At 34.1% G+C, this 8,206-nt stretch overlaps 1 pseudogene; it reads left to right on the top strand.

Moving 5' to 3' along the window:
* Positions 1 to 512: 512 nt before the first annotated feature.
* On the top strand, positions 513 to 1,257 carry LOC143533003 (RING-H2 finger protein ATL66 pseudogene; annotated as a pseudogene).
* The last annotated feature ends 6,949 nt before the right edge of the window (positions 1,258 to 8,206 follow it).

Raw genomic sequence — 8,206 nt, 5'->3', positions numbered from 1 at the left:
AGAAAAAAACAAATTTTATAAGTGACTATACGAAAAAACTTATATCAATCAAAAAACAATACAATATGTATGGGTAGGGTATATAAGTTATGCTAATATATAACAAAACATACTAATTAGATTTTAATACTTTATACTTAAGCTTATTTACTGATAATATTTCATACTGATAATATATAATCGGTTGCATTCTAATTTCACTTTTATTATAAATATGAATCTCACTCTAACAAAAAAAAAGGGTTTCATCTATTCTTAACTTTCATTTAGGTATTTCAAAACAATTTACAACATTTTAATTGAAAATTTTACTAGAAAACGGGGTTACTTTTTCGTTAGAGTAAGATTTCTTTTAACAACGATAGTGAAAGTCATATAATAAGTATGAATAATTAACGATCAGTTGTTCATGACGTACTAATTTATTCGTCAACAAATCATAACGTAAAGTTTTAATTAAAAACCCTTCTTATTTTTTTGACGAAACACAAACGACCTCTGATTTATCATATGTTTGCTTTCCTAAATCAACTCTTGTAATGTACATTTCAGACCCCTTAAATTTAAGCAACCTTTCATTTATCTCCCCTTCTTTTTCCTTTTCTACTTTTCGATAATTATTTATACCAACCAACCCCTCATTACAACTTCTCCCTCTCTCACACCCTTTCACTGATCCCCCAATCCATGCCGCTCAGTTGCCACATCCACCAAAACACAAACGTTAAACTCCGACCAAATGACAACTCAAGACACCCAAACATTCCACTGGCGATATAATGACATGGACGACAGGAACTTCGAAATCCGAGGCCGTACACTCTTCTTCATCATCGTACTCTTTGCCATAATAATATTAATAACTCTTATCTTCCTCTACGCACGTTGGATCTGCCGCTTATCCTCCTCCGCTGTGGCCAACACCACTACTTTACCCCAAACCTTGCGTCCGTGTTCACGGACGCAAGGTTTGGACACGGCTGTTATTAACAGCCTTCCAATAACACTCCACCACCGGCCGTCCACGTCTTCTGAGATGGCCGGTGAACTGGAGTGTTGTATTTGTTTAGGAGAATTTGAAGATGGGGAGAAAGTAAAGGTGTTGCCGAATTGTTATCATGCTTATCATTGTGAGTGTGTGGACAAATGGCTCACCGCTCATTCCAGTTGTCCTATTTGCAGAGCTGCACTCCTGGTCGACTCACCTGTTTGACTCGCCCAAATTATTTTTTATTTGTTTTTTTAAGGGTTTTTTTTTTTTTGGGCCAAGCTAAGAATGTATGCAAAGTAACATATACCTTTTAATGGATAAAGTATATATTGAAATAATTTTATTGGTCCGGATTTTGTATTTTGCTTAAAGAGCTAATGCTATTTTCCTTTCATATAATATTAATAGTATTTTATATTATTAATAATATTAAGAATTAGATGCCTACTGTTCACGAGTTGAGCCCGAGTCGAGCCAGGGTGGTTTCGAGCTCGGGCTCGAAATTAAACGGGGCAACTTAGCTAGGCTCTAGCATGATTTTGAAGTTAAACGAGCTTAAAATCGAGCCAATGAGCCGAGGCATAACTCGAGCCGAGCCATGACCGATTTTAGCTCAGTTACAAAAATGATCCAAATCAGTTCAGGATGTTGCAAATCAACTTTTTATAGCTAGTTTTATTCAAGCTTTTTTGAACGAGCCACGAGCCACGAGCCCGAGCTTCGAGCCTCGAGCTTTTTGAACAGCCATAGCCTACGCGAATGAAATAAAGAATGAATTTAAAATTTAGTAAAACCTTTCATGATTGACTAGCATGTTAAAATAGGTTGTGCTCTTGAGTTTTACGGATCCCATATAACATTGGCCCGACGTATGCTAAACACGATTGTTTAACCATTTTTTTTTTTGGGTATATTAGTAGTTTAAAAACTGCAAATTTATAACACAAAAAAATATAGTGAAAAAACAAGTTAAATTAAAAGTCGACATAGATTTTTCTTTTAGATTTAAAATTTTGGTAAAAAAATGTTTTTACAATTTGAAGTTATAATTTAAATATACATTTACAAAAAACAATTCAACCGGCGAACCACTAAGTCAACCTAAATTCGACTAGAAGCATGCTTGCTAGTAAACTCACAAGCATCTTTAAGTTAAATCCATAATTGCAATTTTTTGTGTTAGCTTCATGTCATATTTTTGTGCTGTGCAATTAGATTTTACCCAAAGTGAAAAATCTCATAGGCTCAATTATTTATGAGAGTTCTAAAACAAATTAATAATAAAAAACTAAAATGAATTTCGTCCCTTTGTGTATGGGTTTTACGGGACATATATAAAGGCCAAATGTGATACATGTATGATGCATAATTGATGGATGGAGATGGCCATACATACATTAATATTAATGGCCAATAAATTTAAGTCCCGATTAGACCCCACCCATTGTGGGTGTCCTATTCTTTTAAGTTAGGCAGGTTCTTTACATAAAAATAAATACCCACTAAATAGTTTGAAGAACGAAACACAAACTCTTTGAATATGAGAATATTGATGAGCAAACGGTACCCATAACGAATCGGTACCGTCGTACCAATATGGAAATAGGTAACGTCGATACTAATTCAACACCAACTATTTGATGTATCGGGATTGGCACAGTACCAGCATTTATTGAATATTTATCTACTGTACCGAACCGAACATTTTCAATACCGATACCAAGTTTTAAAAAAAATCAAGATTGGAAAATTCGATACCAGTATGGTTCCGAGCTGATTCATTGTTATCCATTACTTGAACCTTAGAGGAATAGTACACTAAAATAGTAGAATGCAAGACAAACTCTTTGTGAAAATGATGTGATGGCATACCAATATTTTGTAGTTTCGTGAAGATAGTGACTTAGATTTTATAACACAGACAAATAAGTGTGTGAAGGAAACATGCTATATCATATTATCTCGATCTAAATAAATATCTAAGAACATAATTAAGAAGCAGCCATTTGGATAGTTCCAAGTTTTAGTATGTTTATCAAATAATTAAAGCTAAATAATTGGCTTTATTAAAGCATGTGGTAAAGATCATGAGTGGAAGTATTCCTGTTTTTTTTTTTCCTTTTTTTAACGACTAAATTTTTGCACTCTATAAGATTTGAATTCGTAACCTCATATTTCACACTTTAACCACTTTATCACCTTACCAAAGTGGAAATGGCGGGCATGTTCTTGTTCCTTGAAGGTTTAGAATAGCCAATTATTTTTTGTTTTGAGTAATTCATAAAGCTCATTAATAACAATATTTTGTAATTTGTGCTCCTTACGAGTTTGTTAGATTTCATAATCATACTTTTCTTGATGACCCGTAGACATAGACTTGACTCGCACCAAGACTCAACTTTTATATTTCAGTTTGATCTTTGAGTTTGACTGACGTTACTTGAGCCTTTGAAATACGCAAGACAAAAGTTTGACTTTGACCCACGGTCAATGTAACATACATTGCATGTCATTTGACTGACTTAAAGGTGCATGCTGCAATACTTTGACAAACTTTGCTGAACTTTCAATATGGTAATAATTGTGAAAAGTATCTAGTTATTTTCCATTGTACTTACAGTAGCATAATGACCTTGTAGTTAGTGTAATGTCTCAAAATTATACTTGGTAAAATTTGTTTAGATAATCAATATACAACAAATTCAACCACAGTTGCAGAATAAAGAGTATAACCGTTTTCTGTGTAACACATACAATTTTTCATCAACAAATCAATAAAAAAAAAGTTAAATGCAACAGACTACGCATAAAAAGTAGAAAATAGTTTGTAACAAGCTCTCTGCATGTGTTAATATCAAAACCAATTACCTGAAATATACGTACTCGAATAACCAAGCCATACCAGTAAACATGCTCATTTTCATTCTATTTTCTTTTGACCATAGTAATAGAAATTTACTAATCACTAATTTTTAGTTTTTATATTTCTAATTTTCTTTGGTAATAAAAATTGTATAAATATTAAAATAGTAGAAATTTACTCATCATATTGTGACCCATAGGTCAAAGTTTCAACTATGGAGTCAAAATAAGGGAGGAAATGATAAACAACATCAAAAACATAATGACCAAAGAAAGTCAAAATCAAAATCAGCCCATAACTTGAGATGATCAAGATCTATCTCGAATTCTCAAACAGAAAACAAATCAACAGCCTATTAAAAATAACAGTTTAAAGGAACAATCATATGTCAAACAACTTTCTTTGAACAAATTCAATTGAGAACCTAGAACATAGCATAATTGAAGAAAACAACAAAAATGTTCTCACACCATCTTAAAAAAAAAAAAACCTTATACCAGGACATAGAGTGAAACAGTATGTGTGAATTGGTGTGCCCCAATAAACATTAAAACCTGTTCCCCTCCTGCATTCCAGAGATGGCAAGATTGGTCCCTCTACTAGTCTACTGGTAAGCTTCACACTTCAACAAACAAATTCACTGTCTTTTTCTTTTTATTTTTTATCCAACAACCCCTTAAGTTTCAGTCTTTTCAGTAAAGACCCGTCCAGAATTAAGCATTTCAAGTTTAAGTTATCTGTAAAACATTTTTTGGAATAAGATTCAGACTCGTATTTAAACATTTCATCTATAACCCGAGACACTGACTTGACCGTCATAGTTAGTTTCTTTGTTTTCTTTATCAATGCAGCCTTGCCAACGGATTACCTTTGGTTAGACAACCTATCCATGTTCAAGAAAGACCCCCATACAGGCATGGGAAGCATAAAAAACCAATGTGCTATTTGGTAGTTTCTTAATGATTCTATTAAGAGGCTATCTATAAATGGTTCATGAAGCCTCTTAAGTAATGATTAAGTTTCAAAGACATGTTGCATACTTCTTAATCAGTCAGGCCTCTTAATGAATCAACACAAGATTGACAAACAGCCCCTAAGCTTACATGATAATGAGGATAACATGAGGTTGCTGCATAACCGAGTTTAAGTAAAGATAAAGTTTATCAGAGTTTTATATTAATCATGTTTGTATCAACGTAGTTTCATTGTTATTGCTTGCCTAATTAATGTTTGCTTAAACAAAGGTGCATGGTGTAAATGTGCAATCATGAGTTAGAGTGTGTTTGGCTAAGTTTATTTAACTCTAAAAGTGCTATTAGCAAAAATGTTTAATTACTTATGGCTTTTTCAAAAGTAGGTTTTAAGAAAAGTGTTTGGATTAGCTTTTGTGGTTGAAAAAACTAAAAAGTAAGTAAAATGACAAAATGATATTCTTATATATTTATTAATTTTACATATAATGGAATGGTGGGTATATTTGTAATTTAGTATTTCAAAAGCAAAGGCAAAACAAAACGTTTGGATTTCTTGCTTTTAGAAAGCATCTTTTTAACACACAACAAAAAGCAAAACCTAGAAGTGTTTTTATGATACCCAAACATGATTATTTGCTTATTTGTTTTTTAAAGGCAAATTGGATTTTAATAATCGCAAATAACTGTTATTGGCCGATAATAATCTAACTTCGTTTATTGCCATTGGTGATCCCAAATTTAAAAAAACTGTCTCTTAATGGTCCCCCGTTAAAAAAAAAACTTAACGACGTTAAGTTTTTTCCGAATTTCAAACTGACTTTTTAGGGATTTTGATTGGAAGGAGGATACGAGTCGATTGATGTAAAACTAAGCTCGAAAAGATACTCCAAACAGCTTTAGTTTTGTTAATTTGAAGTTCAAACACCCGATTTGAAGCACTAATCAAGCCGTTTTGAGTCTCGTTTCGAGCTAAGTTTTACATCAATTGACTTATATCCTCTTTCCGATCAAAAGCCCTAAAATATCAGTTTAAGAAAAAACTTAATGCCGTTAAGTTTTTATTTAACGGGGAACCATTGAGAACCAACTTTTTTAAATTTGGTACCACCAGTGGCAATAAACGAAGTTTAGATTATTTTCGACCAATTTAACAATTAGTTGGGATTATTAAAATCTAATTTACCTTTTTTTAAAAGCAAATAAGCAACTCTGAAAAACTTAACCAAGCGCACCCTTATATAATTTTAGATTTTGGATTGTATTAACAGGTTAGGGAGAAAGAACATTCTGTAGCTTTAGTTTGATGTTATTACTTCAACTTGAACAAATAAATGGAAAATAAAAAATTGAAAGTTTTCGGTAGTAATTTTTATATCAACTTTAAGGTTGATCCTTGGTCGGTTCGACATTGTCTGGATGACTGCATTCGGATCTTTGTGGGCCTACTGGATTAAAAGTATTAAAACGATTAATCACCAAACTTTTTTTTTAACAGAACGAATAAAAGCACGGTTACCTAGGGTAACTCAATAATACCAGACGACTCTATACGTATGCGATTGCAAACAATGTCGGATAGCCTAAGCCCACCGTCTTCATTTCCGAGGCAAACCCGCCGCCCGAAGCCTACTTGGTGAAACCTGGTTAGGATCGATTCGAAGTAGGGATGAGATCAGTACCGTACCGGTACCGAAAATCCTGATCTTGAAAATCACAAACTCTTGGTACCGGTACCTGTACCGAAATATTCGGTTCGGTGCCGTACGGTACCAGTATTGAAGGTAAAGTTTGGGAATACCGGTACTGTACAGATCCCGAAACTCAAAACTCTGGTACTGATTCGGTGCCAACGGTACCAAATCGGTACCGGTTCGTTACCGGTATTTCTCATCCCTAATTCAAAGTTGAGTCCTTCCGGCCTCCAACCCAAATCTTTATTTTCCCTCCAAAATCAGTTCAGCGAAAGCTCATTGGCATTAATCGCAACCTTTTAATTTATTAAATTATTACAAATAGAAAACTCCATTTTGTTTTATAAGTTACAGTTATTCGTTATACTTGTTAAAAAGAAAAAGAAAAAGAATTCCTCAATCATGTGAAAGTTATTACACATTTAATTTCTAGTTGGTGTCGACCTAAATAGTGGTGCCCTACAATTTAAGTTGTGTATATGATCAGATTTTCTTCTTGTTGTAATTAAAAGACTTTGATCATATCTGCATCTATACTTCTATATTTATTCAAGAGAAAATACGCATTTGCATCCCTGTAGTTCATGGACGAGCGTGCATTTTGAAAGTCAAAAACGATTAGGATGAGTCTCCGTGGTTTCAAAAAAGGTCCAAATAGTTTCAGGGGCAAGAATGACTTTTCACCTCCATACTATATGATTGATTATTTATATCCACATACTCGTGTCCAGTTAGCACTTTGTGTCCCTAAAGTTTCGCCCGTCACCACCATTGTCTCTCCTGTCACCACCACTGTTGCTTTATCCCACCATCGTCGTCCCCATTTCACCATCACCACAACCGGGGAGAGTGAGTGAGATGCGTCAACACCTTTCCGGAGCCGATGAGAGGAGGGGACTCTCCCACTGTCACCTTCATCTTTCTCTCTACAAAACCTCCTTCGATTCGTCTGATTTTGATTTCAGTTGTACGTGTTGATTGTTATTTAATTTGAGTTGGGTTTTTTTTATTAATTTCAAATCTTGGTAAGGAATTTTTGTTGTTTTGATTGTTGTAGGTTTTAGTTCAAACCATAGATCATCGCTTTTGTTGGGTCGGAAAAATAACAAGGAAGATTGGAATATATTCTCAACCTCCTTAGAAAATGGCTAAGTATGGAACTCGAGTAAGCTTGGAACTTCGAGCATGATGTTTGCTACCTCGAGCATGATATCTTACGCTAGTAAGATTATCTTCTGGAATTCTTCTAAGTGTTGAAAGCTTCGAGCAATCTACACTTCGTCGAGCAAGAATGTTCTTCATTAAGCACAGTTTGCTATCTGAGCAAAAACTTGATCTATCCAGCTTAAACCAAAGTCTACGAGCATTTTGGTGGGTCGAGCATGGATACAATAAAGGATGATCTTAATTTGTTCTAAGTAAAGCTTCGAGCATGGTTTCAAGCTCGAGCGGTTTCAAGCTCAAGCAAGTTTAAGTACCCGAGCATACTGGAGTTGTTCTCAGTAAACCTAAGGAAGATTGAAGAGATCAAGAAGAATATGTTTGCTCGTGGGATATATTTGAGCAAAGTTGGAATATGTCATGAAGATTGAAGTCTCCTGGAGTAAAATAGTTTCTAAGGAAAATATTCTTAGTAAAGGTTTGCTCGAAGATATGTTTCGAGCATACTCAGTATTACAAGGTCTGC

This window comes from Bidens hawaiensis, unplaced genomic scaffold (assembly GCF_021521415.1).
Source record: "Bidens hawaiensis isolate Kalapana, Puna unplaced genomic scaffold, B.hawaiensis_p1.1 tig00009577_1, whole genome shotgun sequence".
NCBI lineage: Eukaryota > Viridiplantae > Streptophyta > Magnoliopsida > Asterales > Asteraceae > Bidens > Bidens hawaiensis.
Note: the sequence above shows the minus strand (reverse complement) of the source record. Positions and strands in the feature narration are given on the sequence as shown.